Source organism: Sphaeramia orbicularis, chromosome 11, assembly GCF_902148855.1.
Source record: "Sphaeramia orbicularis chromosome 11, fSphaOr1.1, whole genome shotgun sequence".
NCBI classification, from domain to species: Eukaryota; Metazoa; Chordata; class Actinopteri; order Kurtiformes; family Apogonidae; genus Sphaeramia; species Sphaeramia orbicularis.
The window spans coordinates 4,416,184-4,437,896 of NC_043967.1; the positions used below are offsets into that span (position 1 = coordinate 4,416,184).

Here is a 21,713-nt window from a genome sequence, read left to right on the forward strand (position 1 = left end):
AATCAAAGCAGTCCACCACATGTGTGTCACTGATCCAGACTAATCCAGTCAAAGTGTTGGGTGGTTGTAGATTCACAGATCCAGTCTGGAGTCAAAATGTGGAATTCTGACAATTTACCAGAGAATGGGTTTAAGTCCAAAGGAATATTAGTGTCAGATCTATCAGTTCTACTTCAAACACTGTCTGCACATGACAATACATGGACTGTACAGGTTCTAACAGTGGAACATTTAGACATCTATTGGATAAATGGACACAAACCAACATATATGTGGAAGAACACACCATCATATGGATTAAAACATGAGCTAAACAGCACTTTGGTCATTAGTTTATGATTCATCTGATTAAAGTCAGATTTATTACATTTAATGTCTGAGGCAGATATTTACTTAGAAATAGTAGAACAGTGTGACCAAATCACCGTCTTCATCTTCTGTCTTCTTCTTCTGTTGTCTTCTCCTTCCATCTTCTCCTTCCATCTTCTTCTTCTGTCTTCTTCTGTTGTCTTCTTCCTCTTCTTCTGTCTTCTTCTTGTGTCTTCTGTTTCTTCTGTCTTCTGTTGTCTTCTCCTTCTTCCATCTTCTTCTGTTGTCTTCTGTCTTCTGCCTTCTTCTGTTTCTTCTTTCTTCTGATGTCTTCTGTCTTCTTTCATCTTCTTCTTCTGTTGCCTTCTTCTGTCTTCTGTTTCTTCTGTCTTCTTTTGTTGTCTTTTGTTTCTTCTGTCTTCTTCTGTCTTCTGTCTTCCGTCTTCTTCTCCAGCTCTAATAACTGAATACTTGTATGTGTGTATCAGTCTTGTACAAACCTGGAGTCAGTGTGTGTATATGCTCGCTGTCATTTCACTGTTATATTTTTGTTGCCTGGGGGGACATGTGGCATACAGTGTATAGGGATGAACCTTAAATATATGTTTATATATGTAGCGCAGTAAATCTGTAACACTTTACCTGGAGGAAATAGAAAGTCATCTTAACAACTGGTTTTGCAAAACATATAGTCTCACAAATGCTGCACGTTTAGCATGGGAGGGTCTTAAAATGAGTCATGATTTCAGTAATGACTCATAATGGTATTTATTTTTCATGCCTGCGTTTTCTTGTCCCATTGCAGATAATGACACAGTAGGTTTGACAAATGGTTCCTCTGTTCATGTCTCTGTGTAGAAGTCAACAGCGTGTTTAAGCAGGTGAACAGCTAAACTGGGATACAACACCTTTTTCATCTGAGGGCTGTAGTACGGTTTAAGGTAGAGGATATTGTAGCAGTCGATTACAAGATAAACGTGAAAGCATTATTTCCTTTCAGTTTTATATTTTATCTTTGAGTAAAAGTTGAAAGTTTTAAATTTCTTATAGAAGGTGATGCAAGAGCAGTGGAAAAAAAAAAACTAAACAAAAAGTGGCTTGAAAGACAGAACAAAATGAAAAATTAATATGAAAATAGATGCAATGAGACAAAAATGAACATGAAGAAACTAGAAAAGCACCCAGAGAGTGCAGACCTCCACCAAAGCAGATCAGTGCCCCCCCCATCACCACCAAAATGTAATCATTTGTTCCTTGTGCTATCAACATTTCCTGAAAATTCCATCAAAATCCATCCATAACTTTTTGAGTTATCTTGCTAAGAGACAAACAGACAAACCCCGATGAAAACATAACCTTTGCTGTTCCTTGGTGGAGGTAATGAGACAAAAATGAACATGAAGAAAAAAACAGAGAGGTGCCAGGCACAACAAACCCCGCCCCTTGCATGTGTTTCACCCATTATAAGTAAATGGGAAGATTAAAAAAAAAAAAAAAAAAAAATCATTAAAAAAAAGTAACTTTGACCTACTTTTTCCAAATGTAATCACATCTATTCTGGGTCACTGGTAATCTATAAACCCAATTTGGTATGAAATCAACCAATAGTTTTGCTGCTGAAGTGTAAAGAAACACACAAACAAACCAAGGGGGGGGCATACTGTTGTTGTGGTGTCGTTTTGAGAAAGTGTTGTAGTTTCCTTCCAAATCAGAAGGTGGCAGTAGTGCTGGTATCGGCTGGTTTCATAGATGAAACTCCACTGGGCGGAGTTGTTTCCATGGTTTCCATATGGGTATGTAACAATTACCGGTATAACAATAAACCGCGGTAAAATTGCCAACGGTTAGTATTACCATTTAAATTCTGATTATCATGACAACCGTGTTTGATGACTGCACTTTTCTGGAGAAAACGCCTATGTAAAGATCTGCTTTTATGTCAAATACTTGAGTACAGTTTTAATGTATTACACTTTTAATTGTATTTACCTAATATTTGGAATCAATATTCACTTTTAAAGTCTTTGAAAAGATTCGTGAGGCATCTTTGTGTTATTTATGCAATAAATTATATACATTTTTCAAATTGGATTTTGTATTTTTTTTGTGTTTTTTGTCCTTTTGTGTTGATATAGTAGGTTAAAGTGAAAAAAATAATAGGCAGTTGATATAAATGAAGTTGTGGTGAAAAAAAAGATACCAAACATGATTATAGTAAATATTTCTGTATATAGTATATAAAGGCAAAATCAGAAGGACTGAAAAATATGCTCAGACCCCTAAGGGTTAATACTTGAATGTTTCTGCCAAGAGAAAGTGCATTGTGACAAATATTTTATCTGTTTTTTTTTTTTTTTCCCCCAAAATACAACTTGGTTAAATTATTTCAGTGTGTGTATAAGTACTTTTTGAACATTTTGAGCACAGTTTCAACAATACCACATTAATAATGATAATCGTGATAATTTTGGTCACAATAACCATGATATGAAATTTTCATATCGTTACATCCCTATTTCCATATCTTCCGGCAGGCATGTTCTGTTTTAGAACAACAATATGGAAGGTTAGGGAGCAACATGGAGCAGTGTCTTCATGAGCTCAAAGAACTTAACAAAGATGTCATAGTTCTATTAAAAGTATTACAGTGTAGGCAACGAAAGAGATGGAACCGCTGAATGGAACTAGGTTAATGGATGGGGAATACCAACATCTGATAATTACTGATTATACTAATGAAATAAAGAAACAATTTAGTTAAATTATGTGGGTTTATTAATGTTCAAACCACAGGTTTATCAGGAGCAAACAGGAACAGACAAGAATAAAAGTGAAATAAGTCATGAATATAAACTAATGAACTATATTCGGTGGAATCCCACACTTGTTGCTGTACAGTCCTGGTGTCACATGATCATAAATTGGCCAACCAGGAGTGGGTGGAAGAGGTGCAGGTCAAAGCCGTGTGGGCCCACATGGGGCTGTACGAAGTTACAGTGTAGGTGGTGATGCATGACGTCTGCGACCATAAGTCCAGCTGAAGAATCCAATAAAAGCCAGCGTTCATACATTAAAGCCCAAAGCAATTTGAATCTGAGTTCTTATACAACAAGATGAAAACATTCAAACAGTATAAATGAATGAACTGATGATGTAAACAGTTTAACCCTAAAGACAGGAGAACTAGAACTAGAAACTGAGAAGGACTGACATCCAAAGACTAGTTCAGGTTCAGACAGGGGCTTGAAATCCTTGAAAATGCTTGAATTTCACTGTTGTGTTTTTAACATCTGAAAAGTGCTTGAATTTTAGTTTTAGTGTTTGAAAGTGCTGGCAATTCTAACTCTGTGATGTGATTTATTTGTTTATTTATGTTTAATATTAACTCTGTCAGGTTAGATGTCCAGCCACAGCTCCATACACAGAGGTGACACATTTAGAAAAATAAAAGTTTGTCATAAAAGTAAATTCCTAGGTGTTCTCAGGTCGACTCCAGGTACTTTTGTGTCTTAATCTTTGTCTCTTTGGTGTGACTGTGTCTGAAAAACACCAAGTGGATTCCCTTTTTTTTTTTTTTTTTTGGATAAAACTTTGTGTTCTCCTTTAATTTCTAAACTGTTTGCTTTTATGAAACATAATTTTAGATGTTTATACATAATACAATGTACATCATTGTGATAAAAAGAGAAATAAATAATCCTGAGTAAATGTATTCCTGTAGGTATGTGTTTTACTCCAGTGATAAGAGGCTGGGCTGGAAAAATTGTAAATGACCCTAAAAAGTGCTTGAAAAGTGCTTGAAATTGACCTTGAAAAATGTGTACAAACCCTGATAGTTTAAAGATTAATATGCATGACTGCACGATAAATGTGTGTGTCTATAAATATAAATATATAAATATATATATATATATATATATATATATGTGTGTGTGTGTGTACATATATACATATATATGTACATATATATATATACATATATATATATATATATATACATACACACACACATATATATATATATATATATATATATACACACACACACACACACATATATATATATATATATATATATATATATATATATATATATATATATATATATATATATATATATATATATATATATATATATATTTGCACTCACTGAAGTCTGTCCCAGGGAAAATGGCTTTGTATAAATACAGACTCAGATTTAGATTTGCGGTGAGAGGAAGAGAGAGAAAGGGCAAGATAGATGGAAAGAAGAAGAAGGGGTGGCAGAGAGAGGGAGGGAGGGGGTGGTACAGTACAGACAGAGGGTGGGGTGATTTTGTGGTTGGGGCAACAAAAGGGGGAACTGAGAACTGGTGAGTCTTGACATTTAACACTAGAATTACCAAATAAAGTCAGTGTAACTGTCAGCGGCTGCAGCCACTGGACGACTGATACACACACACACACACACACACACACTGATGTCTGGAAAATGTTCATCCACGATCGGACAATGATTCATAAAGCAATCAATATTGAAATAAGGGATGTAATAATACTTGGACGCGCACACACACACACACACACACACACACACACACACACACACACACACACACACACAGAGGCAGATGTTGTATGCTCACTGATTGCTTTCACAGGCTGTAATTGTTTTCTAATTGGAATGAATTTCTTGTCCCACAATGAGTGACTTTTTGTCATTAATATTCTGCCTTTAGCCACTATTGTTTCAGCTGATTATGTTATTTCAGAAATAAGTGAGCTCTTATCACAGCACACTAACTGTCTGATAAATCCTCAACACTTTAAAATGTATCAGTGGAGAAAATACAGAAAATATATAGATATTTTGTCTGAGTTTTCCATATTTTCTTTGTTTATTTGAGAAAAGCTGTTTTTATTTAGTCTTGCTCTAACATTACATTATCAGTGCTTGGGTTTCATCAAACGTTCTGGGCATATGGAAGGTGTTGTCTGCTGTCGACTCGACGCTGATAAAACTAAATGGGTCCAATTAGAGACTGGGACCTGCTCCGGTCTCAGCGGGGACACTTCATATTTTTGTGCACCTTTGATCAGCGCAATCAAACAATCAATCTGTATTTTTTTTTGCACCTTGATGCACTTACTTATTTTATTGTACCTATTTATTTGTCCTTGCTTAATGTACAGTTTATTTCCTTTATTGTGTTTTAGTTTAAATTGTTTTAACTGTACAGTTTATTTCCTTTATTGTGTTTTAGTTTAGTTTAACTGTTTATGTTCGTCGTGTGAAGGGAAGTCACAAAGTTAGATTTTCATTGCTCAGTCCTGCTGTGGATACGACAGTAAACTTCTCGAATCTTGAATCAGCTGATCAATTTAGGTGTCTGACATGTGCACAAAAGTGTTTCCCGCAAAAGTCAAATATGAGCAGAATGTGTTCAAACCTGGCTCCAGTAGGTTCTGGTCCATGTTTGGATCTAACGTCATTTACCTTCCTGCCTGTTTCCAGGTGGTTACACTGACGGTGGACTCTGACAGCCGTGACTGAGGACTTAAACAAGAGCTGAAAAAAAAAAAAAAAAAAGGAAAAAAGAAGAGTGGACAACAAGAACGGCAGTCTGCAAATCCCTCTTCCATGGATTTACAACAGTCCTGATGGGATCCAGCGCCGTGTGGCCCAGCTGTTAACTATAAGTGGAACAGGAGCCGTGGACGCCACACGCACACAGAACCAGGGTGGACGTTCTGTCCTCTGGACTCGTTTACCGACCCGACTGGACACGGACAAATGGAGGGATTCTAGCGTGGGCCTGACACCTGGTCCGTGTGGAGTACAGAGGCCAGTACCCGGACCGGACCGGACCGCTGCTGGACGGTACTGGGTCCAGTGGAGCTGCTGAAGCAAAGGCCAGGAGTCACCCATGATGTTTTTATAACCTGATGATCAGAAGAGGTAAGGCTCCGTTTGGGTTGTTAGCTTTAGGAGTTTCTGTAGGTTTTACATCTTTAAAAAACTAAAAAAGTGTAGATCGTAACATATTTATATGATGTTTATGCTGCTGGTCAATAATCACACTGCTCTACTATTTTTTTTATAAGTGGTCTGCCTCAGATTAAATGTGTTAAATGTTCCATAATTTAATCAGATTATTAGTTAAACTAATGACCATAGTGCTGGTTTGCTGCTGTTTTCCAGGTGTATGATGGTGTGTTCTTCCACATATATGTTGGTTTGTGTCCATTTATCCAATAGATGTCTAAATGTTCCACTGATAGAACCTGTACAGTCCATGTATTGTCATGTGCAGACAGTGTTTGAGGTAGATCTGGTAGATCTGACACTAATATTCCTTTGGACTTAAACCCATTCTATCATTAATTCACAGAATTTCACATTTTGACCCCAGACCGTATCTGTGAAACTACAACCAACCAGCATTTAGGACTGGATTAGTTTGGATCAGAGACTCATATACCTGGTCAAGTTTAACTACTTTTATTCTGGAAGTTATTGTTCAGTTTTTAATCTAATCCTTTTTATAAAAAATAAAATCAAAAGTAATTAACCTTAATTTTTTACTGTTGTTAGTGCAGTGAACTACAATTAAAACTATGGCTGCAACTAATACTGAGTATTTTTTTTATGTCCTTTATAATTTTGAGTTTAGTTTGTAAAATAGTGAAGAAAAAAAAAAGTGTTCCAAAACCCAGGATGACGTCCTCAAATGTCTGTTTACTGTCACAGTAGAGACAAGAAACCAGTGAATTATGATGAAAACATTTCATATTTAAGAGGCTGAGTGACTTAAGCATGTTATTGATTAGTGAAATAGTTGATTTTATCGTTGGTGTCTAATTGATTAGTGAATTGTTGTATATTTATGATTTTAAAAGTATCATGGAGAATGCAGTGAAGGAGGGATGTCACTGTTTTTCTTGAGTCCATTATGGTTGAATAGTTGTGTTTTATTGTTCATTGTGTATCATGTATGTGTTTTATGTTGTTTGGACTTTGTATGGCTGATACCTCAGACAGGTCTGCCTTATAAAAGAGATTCCTAATCTCAATGGGACTTCCTGGTTAAGTAAAGGTAAAATAAATGAATAAAATAAATATATTAACACATACATAAACAGTCCTAATGTTATGCATGTATAGTTTTAATTGGTGCTTCTTTCTTCTGTGGGACTATTACATAGGATTATTAGTTTGTGTTTGTTGTTGTAGCACTGGGACCCTGTCCGTCCCAGTGTGTGGCTCTTTTTAGATTCATATTCTAACCTTCAGCTTGTTTGGGTTCAGGGAAAAAGTTGCCGACACGAACTCATTGCTGCTCAAACAGCCATATTCATGACGCTTGCATTAGTTGACAGTGCTGCTTTAAAATGCCACACACATGCTGAGGATCAACGTTTGGGTTTTAGTTGCTCTACTTGTGGGAAAAGAAAAGTTTTTCTTTGAATTGCGACACAGCCGAACACAATGAGTTTGACCTGGCGGACAGCGCAGTCTCTTGATGTCCGATGTTAGCGTTAGTGTGTGCTTTACAGTGTCTCAGTGCAGCTCATTATCTGAGTTCATTAACCCCTTAAGGGCCGCTCACTCAGAGCTGTGATTGAATGAAGCTCCGGTGGAATCTGTAGTAACTAGAACCACATGTGTGGACCTGACGTCACAAACAGGACTTTTCATAGGATCCGTTTCCACACGACGTCATGAAATGTTGTAAAATGAAGGCTGTGTGACACAATCCCAGAGGATACAACCATAAGAATGTTCATAGAATTATTAGAATACGTTTCAAAATATTGTTTGTTTTCTTTTAAAGGCGCATTTATGATCATGAAAGTTGAAAACAGATATTTGTGCATTTAAATTACTCTTAAAAGACACGGAAAGACAAAAGGAGCTTGAAGATGAATGGGATACAAACATCAGAAAATTATTTAATATTTATGACATAATCTGAAGTAATCCCACAGTACTCATGTTGTTCTTCACCCAGTCCTGGTATTAAGGAGCTACTGGTGTCAACTCATCATTGGGCTGTTGGTCACATGCACTGCTGTGTTTTAGGGGAGTGTTTAACACTACATCAGAGCTGTCAAACACATTTTAGTTTAGGGGCCACAGTCAGGGTGGGTCAGTAAAATAATAAAATAGATAAGTGGTAAAATAGTAACAATGGAAAAAGTAAAGTTACATTGTGATAGTGTTTACATCTACAAAGTTTCCTTAAAAATCTGAATAACATGAACAACTGGAAATGTCTTAAGAAAAACAAGTGCAGTTTTGACATCATGGATCAGTTTATCATTTATAATGTACATTACAATTACAAATACACAAAACATTTAGTAACAGGCAGAATATTGGGGAAGTCGCATTTACTTCTGTTAAGACATTTTATGTTGTTCATATTTGTTCAGGTTATTCACATTTTTTTTGAAAGTATAGTTTGTTAATGTAAATATTTTCATGAAATTTAACTTTTTTACTCTAAAATAAAGAGAACATTTGTGGTTGTCATTATTTACAGGTTATTATAATAATATTTAACTGGTCTGACCCACTGGAGATCACACTGGTCTGTATGTGGAACCTGAATTAAAATGATTTTGACACCAGTGATTGTTAATATATTCAGTGTAAATTTTGCATTTCATAAATTCATCCCACAGCCCGGATTTGGCCCCTGGGCCACATGTTTGACACCTGTGCTACACACACAAGCACACGCACACACACACACACACACACACACACACACACACACACACACACACACACACACACACAGTTACTACTTGACAGTAAATGCATTTCCATGCATTTGAGGTCGTTCTGACAGGATGTACCCTACGCTGCAGTGGTTTGTGGTAGAAGCTGCTTCATAATAAAAATAGCTGCAATAGTTAAAATGATGTTGTTTCAAATTGCATGCGTTCATGGTTGTAAGTCATTTTTTCAAGGTGTGCTGAATGTGCAAAGATTATTCAGTCTTTAATGTATTTGCTGTGTGTGTCTGTTGATGTGTTTGGAGAGACGATGAATTTGTACATTTTTACAAAGTAAGCACTTACGTATTGTGTGTGCACCAGCCTATAATATACTTTGGCGTTTTGCTAGCGCATGATTATTGGAAAACGCAGGCATATGCGCTTACACACACACACACACACACACACACACACACACACACACACACAGATGTGGAAATAAGTGAAGCGGCGATGACACACTTGGACTTTTCTCTTGTCCTCAGTCGTGCACAGCTCTACCCTCGCTGCGTTATCTTCCTCCGTCTTTGTTACCACATACTTCAGAGCGCTGTCGCTGTGTTTCCTTTGTCTTTGCCACATACCTGCACCGTGCTTTTATCCTGCTGCCTCACTAGTTTCCACTGAGAACTCTCTCAAATAAAGTCTAAAAAAATGGCCATTGTTTCTGAAAAGAGACCTTTGTGTTTGGACTTTCAGTGTCAGTTTTTCCTGAAATGACAGTGATGCAGGTATGTACGTAGGACCACAGCCTGCGTTTGGGTGAAATGGTGTTTTATTAGGAAACACAGAGAGGTTTCAATGACCTGTTGTCTGTTCCTGACTGAGCCTGTCACAGTTTTAGAAGAACAAACAGTTGGACAAATCTTATTTTCGCCATTAATAATTTTGTGCTTGCAGCTTTGTATTTATATTTTTCCTTATATATATCCTGTGAAAGTTTGTTTAAAAAGTTTTAAAAATCTAGATGTCTTTTTCAGGGTTCATATGGGTGCTTGAAATCCTTGAAAACACTTGAATTTCATAGTTTTGTTTTCCAGGTCTGAAAAGTGCTTGAATTTTAGTTTGAGTGCTTGGAATTCTACCTCTGTGATGTGATTTATTTATTTATGTTTAATATTGACTCTGTCAGGTTAGATGTCCAGACAAAGTTACTTACACAGAGGTGACACATTTAGAAAAATACAGCTTTGTCATGAAGTAAATTCCAGGTGTTCTCAGATCGACTCGGGTACATTTTCATCTTAATTTTTGTCTCTTTGGTGTGAGTGTGTCTGAAAAACACCAAGTGGGTTCCCTTTTATTGGGTAAAACTTTGTGTTCTCCTTTAAGTTCTAAAGTTGTTGCTATAATGAAAGATAATTTTAGATGGTTATACATAATACAATGTACATCATTGTGATAAAAAGTGAAATAAATAATCCTGAGTATCTGTATTCATGTAGATAAGTATTTTACCCCAGTGATAAGAGGCTGTGCTGGAAACATTTGAAAATGACCCTTAAAAGTGCTTGAAAAGTGGTGAATTTGACCTTGAAAAATGTGTACGAACCCTCCGTTTTTTATGCAAGTGTTCACTGTCAATAAACATCTTGTTTTCAATTGGAAAATATGTTTTTTACTAATACTAGATTCTACTTATACCAATATCATATAATAAAATGACCACAAAAGGAAAACAGAGTACAGAAAATCATTAATCACATCTGTTAGTAAAATATCATTATCATCTCCATATTTATTATCTTCATTATCCATTAACTACAGCTAATAATTATTTTCATAGTTGATTAATCTGTTGATTTTCTTGAATAATTTGATATTTTTGTTTAAGTATTTTGTGTTGTGACCGGGTGTTTCCCAGAATGTTTCTGTTATACAGGAGGAAAGACAAAAATCTAAATTAAATTCATTCAAACTTAATAACACCAGTCTATCAGTCAAATGATTCCAGAATAAAAATGGTGAAATTAAACTACGTCTGAGTCTCTGATCCAGACTAATCCAGTCCTAAATACTGGTTGGTTGTAGTTTCACAGATACAGTCTGGGCTCCAACTGTGAAACTGTAGAATTAATGATAGAATGGGTTTAAGTCCAAAGGAATATTACTGTCTGTTATATTAATATTACTGTTCAAACACTGTCTGCACATGACAATACATGGACTGTACAGGTTCTATCAGTGGAACATTTAAACATCGTTGCATAAATGGACACAAACCAACATATATGTGGAAGAACACACCATCATATACCTAGAAAACGGCAGCAAACCAGCACTTTGGTCATTAGTTTAACTATTAATCTGATTAAAATACAGAACATTTAACACATTTAATATCTGAGGCAGATCATTTATAAAAAATGTAAAACAGTGTAAGTTGGAATGGGACAGTTTTCTTCAAATGTACTCCAACTGTTTAGAAATAATAGCAGTTGTCATTAGTTTAATAGCGGCTGCAGCTCTGTGTCCATGAGTGTGTGTTCAGATGTGAGCAGAGCCGCCGGCGCTGGACGGGCACAGACGAGGCCTTCTGCTCACATGTGTGTGTTTGTGCATGTTTCTCATTATGTGGTATGGCGGCTTTGCTCGCTCATGTTCTTCAGCGGGGCGGCCGCTTTGAGCTTCTTGATGCTTTTAGCTGTGGTCTGTGTAAGTTTGTGTCGATGCATGCGTATGTTTGCAGCCGTGCACGCAGGTGTGCATGCATTCGGGTGCGTGCGTTGCGGTCTGGTGCAGGCTTTGATGTGCTCGTACAAGTCAGATTTGGCACATTTTCTCAGAGTTTTAGAGAAACTGAGGATTGTTGAGAAGAGACTGTTCAGCTGGGCTCAAGAAACTACTGAGATGCACGATAGAATGACAGGGACGTGTTTGTGTTTGTGACGTTGTGGGTTTGACTCCTGAGGCAGCGAGGTGTGGATGTGTGTGTGTGTGTCTGACACTTGTTTTCTATGGGGTTAAGTTGGTGTGCATCAGACAGATGTGTGTTCATATTAGTCTGTAGTTGTACAAAAATAAATATGCATAAACAGTTGAATGAGTTCAGTCGTACATGAAATGTATTGTATGTATTTGATCAGAATATGAATGAATAAGTTTAGACAGAATTACAAACAGGAAATCCAACTGTACCATTGTTCTTTCTCCATCACAAATACGAATTCACCAACGTGACTCTACTGTCCAAAATCTGTTCCCACTTCACAGACATTATTTCTGGAACAGAGGATCCATGGATTCACAGACTGACCATGAGTTCAGGTTCCTTCTCCATGGTCAGAACGTTGGACTGCCTGTTAAAAGGAAGTTTTTCCTTCCACTGTCACCAGTCACTAGTGTTTGCTCCTGGAGGATTCTGTTGGGTTTCTGTAAATGTGCTTGAGAGTCTGGTTTTCGACCAGCTCGATGTGTAAAGTGTCATGAGATAACTTTTGTTATGATTTGAGGTTATATGAATAAAATTTGATTTGATTTCATTTGATTGGACCTGGTTTAGTTTTTTGACTTGGTCGTCCATCTTGGACAGTGATCCTGCCTGATCTGGACCTGATCTGGAACCTGATTTGGAAACTGATCTGGAACCTGATTTGGACCTGATCTGGACCTGATCTGGAACCTGATCTGGGCCTGATCTGGAACCTGATCTGGACCTGATTTGGACCCCGAACTCAAGGTCAGTCTGTGAATCCATGGATCCTCTGCTCCAGAAATAATGTCTGTGAAGTGGGGACAGATTTGGGACAGTAGAGTCACGTTGGTGAATTCGTATTTGTGATGGAGAAAGAACAATGGTACAGTTGGATTTCCTGTTTGTAATTCTGTCTAAACTTATTCATTCATATTCTGATCAAATACACACAATACATTTAATGTACGACTGAACTCATTCAACAGTTTACGCAGATTTATTTGTACTACAACTACAGACTAATATAAACACAGATCTGTCTGATGCACATGAATATTTGGACACCTTCCTTAGCCCATATTTTCCTTCCTGGTCCTCTCTGTATCAGCCTGGCCTTTCATTACACACACAAATACCAAAAGTTACAATAGAACCTGCTTCAGTATAAAATACATCAATGAGTGAACGCATTCACAACCTGCTGACCTATTTACACTAAATAGGTCAGCAGCTGCTTCATTGTGTTTGTGATGAGCTCATCTTTTACTGTTTTATTTCAGGATGCACCGCTGTACATTCTCACACCCTGACAAACACACACAGGTTTGGTGTCAGTTTTAGATTTCAGTCTGTGTGTGTGTGTTTGGGATAGCAATAACTTCTCATTCATCATTCTGTACAGAGGGCATTAAACCTCTGACACACACACACACACGCACACATGCACACACGCACACACATCAGGTCTTTTCTGTATCCGCCAAATTCACAACAATTAATTCTAATTAATTCCAATTACGGTTTATTAATTATGCAGACAAAGATTAATAAAGGGGGTGTCTTCAGCTGTCGTGGCAATTAATGACTTAATTTGTTAGTTTGTTAATGATCGACTCGTTTAAAGGACACAAAATCAATCAGAGATCAAAGTGACAGCTGTGTGTGTGTGTGTGTGTGTGTGTGTGTGGTTTGTTGTGTGTGTGTGTGTTTGTGTAGACCTCACTATGTGTTTGCATGGACCCCTAATGTGCAGCTAGTTTTAATTGATGGACCCAGTTTTATTGTATCATCACATTGTGTTTCCCATTAATTATATAGACTGTGGCGACCCACCAGAGTCTATGTTGTTGTGCCATAGTCTGAGACAGAACAGAAAATGTGGGGGGAGCAGAGGCTCTGAACAATTCTGAACGACTATAGTACTATCTACAGTACAGAGCTTTAACCCATGAAGACCCAGTTCTACTTCCAAAATGAATATTTATCTCTTTTTAACCTTTCTTAAGTGATTTATCACCATTTATTCTAATATTTTCCTCTGTATTTAGCATTTTTCAGTGTAAATCGTGTATTTTCTTACATTTAATTCACTGATAATGTAGATGTTCATTAAAGTTCAGAGTAAATTCAAAAGTTATTATATCAGCATTGTTTCCTGTGGAATTGATCTCTTAGCGGTGTGACAGTTTCTGTTCAGCATTTTTAAGGAAAGAACTACATTGCAACAGCATGTAATAATAACATTTAATAATGAACTTAATATAGATTATTCAATTCATCGTCATCTGCAGCACAGAATGACTTGAATGTTTATATGAAAAGGCAAAAAAGTTGTCAAAATATGAAACAGACATGACTGAAAATGACCAAAAACTTGTCCTTTATTCCAGAACCAGATGAAACAACAACCACAGAGTATAAAAGTAAAAGAATATAGAAACAATATCTATATAGTAGGGATGTAACGATTACCGGTATAACAATAAACCACGGTAAAATTGCCAATGGTTAATATTACCGTTTAAATTCTAATTATCATGACAACCGTGTTTGATTACTGCACTTTTCTGGAAAAACACCTATGTAAAATATGCTTTTATGTCAAATATTTAAGTATAGTTTAAATTTATTACAATTTTAATTGTATATACCTAATATCTGGAACCAATGTTCACTTTTAAAGTCTCTGGAAAGGTTTGTTAATCATCTTTGTGTCATTCATGCAATAAAGTATATCCATTTTTCAAATGGGATTTTATATTTTTTGTGTGTTTTTTTGGCCTTTTGTGTTGATATAGTAGGATAAAGTGAAGAAATAATTGACAGATGATATAGATGAAGTTGTGCTGACAAAAAAAAGATACCAAACATGGGTATAGTAAACATTTGTTTATATAGTATATAAAGACAAAATCAGAAGGACTGAAAAATGGACAAAGTAGGCTCAGACCACTAAGGGTTAATATTTGAATGTTTCTGCCAACAGAAGGTACATTGTGCCAATTATTTTATTTTATTTATTTTATTTTTTTTCTTTTCAAAATACAACTTGGTTAAATTATTTCAGTGTGTGTATAACTACTTTTTGAACATTTTGAGCACAATTTCAACTATACCACGATAATAATGATAACAGTGATAATTTTGGTCACAATAACTGTGATATGAAATTTTCATGTAGTTAGATCCCTACTCTGTAGAAATAACAACAATAACAGTATAAAAGTATGTATAGAAATATGTGTATAGAAGTAATAACAACAATATCAACAACAGTCTTCAGTCCGTCTATAAATGTGTGTAGATGTGAAGTGGTCCAGTCCAGCCCAGTTCCATCTCTACCCTCTAATCTGTCAGCTCAGTCTGAAACACATTTGGATCCAACTGACTAACTTAGACCAACTGAACATGGAACTAACATCCAACTGGAACAAACACACACTCACACATTTAGAATGTTTGAGTTAAAGCTTCACAGATTAAAGGAGGAACTGATGGATCCAATGTACCAAAGTCCACATATAGACATTTAATATCAAAATTAAGGAAACAAAGCTTTGATTCAGGAAAATTGTAATAGGCTATTTTTTAAAAAAAATCTATTTAATTGATCAATTAATTGTTTGAGTTTTAGTAGAATCAAAACCAAAGGAAGGTAACACAAACCTAATGAGTGTCACTTATTTGTCTACATTGTATTGTTTGTATTTATATAATTTGGGCTTGAGGCCATTTTAGTGTCAAAAAATCAGCTTTGGATGCTCTTTAAATAAATAAATGAATAAATAGAATAAGTTAAAAGTATTTGATGGTCTGTGTCTTTGTTCACCCTTATACATAACTTATAATTTTCTTCGGTATATTACTGTTTTATTATGATATAGATATTTTTGTAGACTTTTTATTATATGTATCTTATTATCATTTTGATGAAATAAAAGGTGTCAGATTAGAACAGGTGTCTGTGGCTCCTCTGACGTCTTCCTCAGCAGAAGTGTTTTTGTCTTGTATCTTCATTTCATTTGGTGTGAGCTCCGTGAATATGGACTGGTACCGTTGAGCTTTTGTCTCAGTGTTAATTCAGAGGTGAACTGGTCTTGGTCCAGCGCTGGCCCACATGTGGTGTGTGTTGTATGCTGGATCCCACATGACTGATCTGTGCCCCCCCCCCACCCCACCCCCACACACACACACCTGTCTGACTGGGGTTTGTGTGTCGCTGCTGCGTTTGTGTTACAGTTCCACCGATGCTTGTGTTTGTGTCCTTCAGTGAAAAATCCATTAATCAGATTATGAACGGTAACTGGGCAAAACGGGGGCAAAGGACCCAACCTAGTTTCCAGTGTTTCTACCCATTCATCTTCCACTCTGTGTTTTTGTGTGTTTGCAGCTGAGCCGGGGTTGGAATCCATTAATCAGATTAGGTTAGAGACTGACCACAGCCAGAGCACAACCCCACCAGTGGTTCAGCGTTAGTGCACCCCCACACCGTCCCTCCAATGGCTCTGGACCTGTTTTCAGACCCACAGAACTGGGCCGGTGCCGGTTCCTGCACCTAATCTCGAACCAGCCGACGTGTTTACGTGACGACATGAGTGGACGTCACCAGGCTGGTCGGTGTTGTCCTGCTGAGGTTCCATCTGTGGAGTGGGCGTGGCTCCCTTCCTCTCCACTGCAGATGTTGTTGCATGTCCTGGTGCAGATAAATACTGATGTGTGTTAACAGGACAAACGCTCACAGGTATCCATGGTAACATCCATAACACTGGTATCATTATCTCCGCCGTGAACACATCTGCTTTCATATTGGCCTTTTTGGGGGTTTTTGGTGGCAAAGCAACGCCCTCCGTCAAAGATGTGTCATGTACATAATGGTATGACGTTCACGTACAAGCGCTTCAGTTCCCAGTGTAACTGGTGAAGGAACCAGCTCCGACACTGGGCCGGCTGTTCTGAAAACAGCTCCAGTGTGTTTGAGGCCCAGTGACTGTTACCTGTAGTAACAGGGTCAGTATGGGGGTTTGAAGTCCTTTAAAATGCTTGAATTTCAATGTTGTGTTTTCAAGGTCTGAGAAATGGTTGAATTTTAGTTCAAGTGAACCCATGTGGTTTGGACTGTAGTACCTTTAGAACCCTTTGGAACATCAGTTCAACTATGGGTCCACAAATGTGGACGTCAGGCATGAAAGGGTTATTGTTAACTCTGCCAGGTTAGATGTCAAACCAAAGCTACTTACACAGAGGTGATACATTTGGAAAAAATACAACTTTATGTCATAAAAGAACATTCCAGGTGTTCTCAGGTAGACTCAGGTACATTTGGATCTGAATCTTTGTCTCTTTGGCGTGAGTGTGTCTGAAGAACACCAAGTGGGTTCCCCTTTTTTTGAATGAAACTTTGTGTTTTCCTTTGATATATAAAGTTTTTGCTGTTATGAAACCTAACTTCAGATGTTTATACATAATACAATGTATATGATTGTCCTTGAATTTGACCTTGAAAAATGTGTATGAACTCTGAAGTAAATGAAGGTCATTTAGTTAATACTGCTAGAAAATCTGGGTTTATGTTGTACCACATCGGCATCCAGCCTGTTTACTGTGTGTGTGTGTGTGTGTGTGTTTCCTCAGCCATTAGACCAGTGTGCTACTACTCGCTCCCACAATAACCCATACTATACCCATACACCTAAACATGTACTTTAAAACATACTTGTCTACCTGTGTGTGTGTGTGTGTGTGTGTGTGTGTGTGTGGGTGTGTGTGTGTGTGTGTGTGTGTGTGTGTGTGGGGCTTGTCTCTGTGTGAGGATTTGTGTGTGTGTGCAGATGTGGGTGTGTGTTTTTTTTGTTCTGTTTGGCTACAGCATAGAGTTGTAGCCAACTGAACAAGTGTTAACAAGCTCAGTGCAGACTGTATTTATTTAATCCATATGCTGGGGAACCATACAGCTGTGTGCTGCTCCTGCTATGTCTGGAAGGAAAAATCATTCTGCAGACTTGTCTGAGGTAGAAAACTATTGCCAAGTCAGCTTGAATGTAACTGCGCATTTGGACAAAAACTCTTGTGTTTTTTTTTAAATCTTTTTGTGTAATAATTTTTCTTATCTCATTGTATTCATGTATTCGTTCTTTGCCCTGTGTATGTTACCTATGAATGCATTTTCAAAGATAGAAATTATCTAAATAAATGATCGTCATGATTTGTTTCAAGTTTAAAAACTGATGTTGGTACAACTTATAGAGACACAACAGTTTATTTGTGCCTTTAAATGTGAAGTTATAGAAGACACAAGTCGAAAGTGACATAAATGATCAAAGAAGGAAAAGACGACATTTCCTGACATGTTAAAGTAAAAACACACCACAGGAGACTTGGTGCTTATTTATGCTGATACTGTTTTCATTTTGATAATAAGCTGTTGTTACTCACAGTTAACACTAGTCCCTTTTCCCTTGACCCTCAAATTGTGTGAATATAACCTGCATATAAAAATTGGTCTTATGGAAAAACAACAATTTTGCCAAAACTATCATTTTTTGATGAAGAATTTTTGCACTTGCAAGAGGTGGTTTTTCAGGTGTAGTTAAATTGGTATATCAAACAAAACTGCAATGGAAAGACCTTTTAACACAAGTAGAGTCTCGTGAACAAAAACCCCAGATGTTGATGGATGTTAGAACAAGAGAAGATGAAGAGTTTAAACCAAACGTGTGTGGTTATGTGTGGACACACCAGGAAACATCATTTTACAATTTAGTAGCAGATAGAGGAGGAACGAGCATTCTAGATTCAAAACAACACAGATTTATGTTCATGTTTATGGAATGACTTCTACTGGCATCTACCAGAAGAAAGAAACTTATCAGCACATTTGGGATTGAATGGAAAAAACAACATTACACACTTTTTGACATTTGGTAAATATCGGTAAAGTTTTACACAGATGTCCAATGGAAAAGCCACTAATATGAATATTTGCTCTGGAACTCATCTGTGAAACAAATGCCTGACACATTCTACATGTGATGCGTGAGGAAAATGTAGAAGAAAACATTAACGTAGTTGAAGTGTTTTAACTGAGAATCTGAACTGAGTACATTCTGAAATACAAACCGTCAGTCACAGTAACACTTAATGATCGTCACTGACATCAGCTGACTTGTTATGGAGTTTGTGGATTACTTCGTATTGTGTCTAATGTTCATCAGAGTTTACTGTGGAGGCAGAGCTGCGAGGCCGGCAGCGCCACCGCCGCGACCCAGCACCATGAAGACTGAGCCGCTGGGAGCTGATGGGCCTGCAGCTAGCATGGCTGCTACCGCTAACAGCCAGCTCTAGCCGCTAAAGCTGCCAGGCCGCCTGGCAGCATCTGCACAACGCACCAGAACAATGGGAACAGAGGCGCTGGGGGCTGACAGATAGTTCCAACTGGTGGTTTTCTTGCTTCAGGTGCCCACCCATTCCAGACGAATCGGTGGCTGCGCTGTAGTGAGTTTCACAGAAGACTGCTGTGTTTGTGTGTCTGCGACGCCAACGTCAGTGCAGAGGGATAACACAGGCACGGAACTGTCAACAAACACCAACAGGAGGAACAGGCACTGCCAAAACCAACAGGGGACGACAGGCACTTTTGTCAACATAATATTAGGGTTTGCTAGTTGAGCTGCTGAAACGGAAATTTAATGGAAGAAATAAGTCGAGTATTTTAAGACTGAAAATAAGAATATGGGATGAAAACTGAGGCTGCGTTCAGACTGAAGGTAAATGTGGCTCAAATCTGATATTTGTGTCCATATGTGACCTGTATCTGATCTGTTACAGACAGTCTGAACAGCACTAATCTGACCCAGACCACTTTCATATGCGGTCCCAAATCTGACCCAGACCACTTTCCTATGCGGTCCTAAATCTGATCCGGACCACTTTCATATGCGGTCCTAAATCTGACCCAGACCATTTTCATATGTGGTCCTAAATCTGATCCGGACCACTTTCATATGCGGTCCTAAATCTGACCCGGACCACTTTCATATGTGGTCCTAAATCTGACGCAAACCACTTTCATATGCGGTCCCAAATCTGACCCAGACCACTTTCATATGCGGTCCTAAATCTGACGCAGACCACTTTCATATGCGGTCCTAAATCTGACCTGGACCACTTTCATATGCGGTCCTAAATCTGACCTGGACCACTTTCATATGCGGTCCTAAATCTTTCTACTGTCTTCTACAACATTGATTCACCAGTAAAACCCATGGAGTTGGCTCAATGACTGTAGATGGAGATGCTTAATATTACGTGGAATTAATGATATATTTAGCTGAAAGAATAAAGTTTCCGTCATTTTTTCCTGTTTTGATATAACCTCTGAATTTACTAAGTTTTTTTAACACCTAAAGAGTCAGTAAATTAAATATAAGAAAATACCTGATTTTCACTGAAAAAAATGAAAAGGATAATATTATGATTGGTGATAAATCACTTGGTCATGGTTAAATGTAGAGAAAGTCACCACAAAAAATAGTTGTGGGTCTTTATTGGTTAAAACTGAGGCCTGTAAATGAAAAAATGAATAAAATGTAATAAATATAAAAATTATAATATTTATGTAGATTCAAAACAAAGGAGGAAATTGAAAATGTATATCCTCATTTCCACTATGTGATGCCAACTCAACTCGGCCTTTTCCATGACGTTAAAGAACCTGGAATCTGGTACCCGGTACTAGTTTTTTGGTATCTGCTCCACTGAGGTTCCAAAATGGGGGAACAGACACCAAAACATGACGTGTAAACACTGCAGACCACTGATTGGTCAGAGTTGTCTGTGCGTCATTCTGTCATCAATATGCGACCAGCCTTTTTAAAAAACCAGATTCAGAAGTTTACAGTAAATATACCAGTAGGTTAATCCATGATGACAGCCCACAGAATGACACCGCAGTCGGTCCAGGAGGTTTACACATTTCTGTCCTTGGTGGACGATGTAAAAATTCAGCTTCAGCTTAACGGCACCACACGCAACAAGTGAGTTTATCAGCAGCTCTCTGAGCAGATGTCATGGAAGTTACGTGCTGTGTTGCTATGACGACCAGTAGGGCTGCACGATTTTGGCAAAAATAAAAATCCCGATTTTTTCCTCTAAAAATTCGATTTTCGATTTTGATTTCGATTTTTGGGTAAAACTACAAAAGACAACAGAAGCCAGCATGTCGTTTTCGTGAGCAGCCCACAATGCAAGGCACTGCTCTGACCTCACATCTGTGATGGTATCACGTGATGAACCCACAGAAGTTTATTTTTTCTTAATTAAATCTTTATTGAATGAAGTAGAGTATACAAACAATGTATACAACAAAAAAATAACATAAATTTGCCAGGGGGAATACACTATAATACAATGCCCAAATCAGAGCAAATACTTATGTTTTTTATACCTTTTTTATACCTGCCTTTTTGTTTCCAGATTTATCTAACAGCTTTAAATAAAGTTCAACATCTTTCAAAAAATTAATATTTGGTTTTGTGCTACAGAACTTACATTTGTGAATGAAAAATTTAGCAAGTAAGAGGACTAAATTAATTACTTATATATACATATATATACACACACACACACACACACACACATATATATATATAAAAATTATCTTTTTTTTTTTTTTTTTTTTTTTTTTTTCTGGGCATCTGGGCCCACAGAAGTGATACCAGTGTAAGTC

The 21,713-nt window shown here is 37.3% G+C and overlaps 1 protein-coding gene across 1 annotated transcript in view; it reads left to right on the forward strand.

Annotated features, from left to right (window-relative positions):
• LOC115428438 (zinc finger transcription factor Trps1-like) overlaps window positions 1–21,713 on the forward strand; it is a 357,327-nt gene that overhangs the window by 36,211 nt on the left and 299,403 nt on the right. The window contains 1 exon segment of the mRNA XM_030147486.1: window positions 5,804–6,247. The gene's annotated coding sequence lies outside the window, so the exon portion shown is untranslated.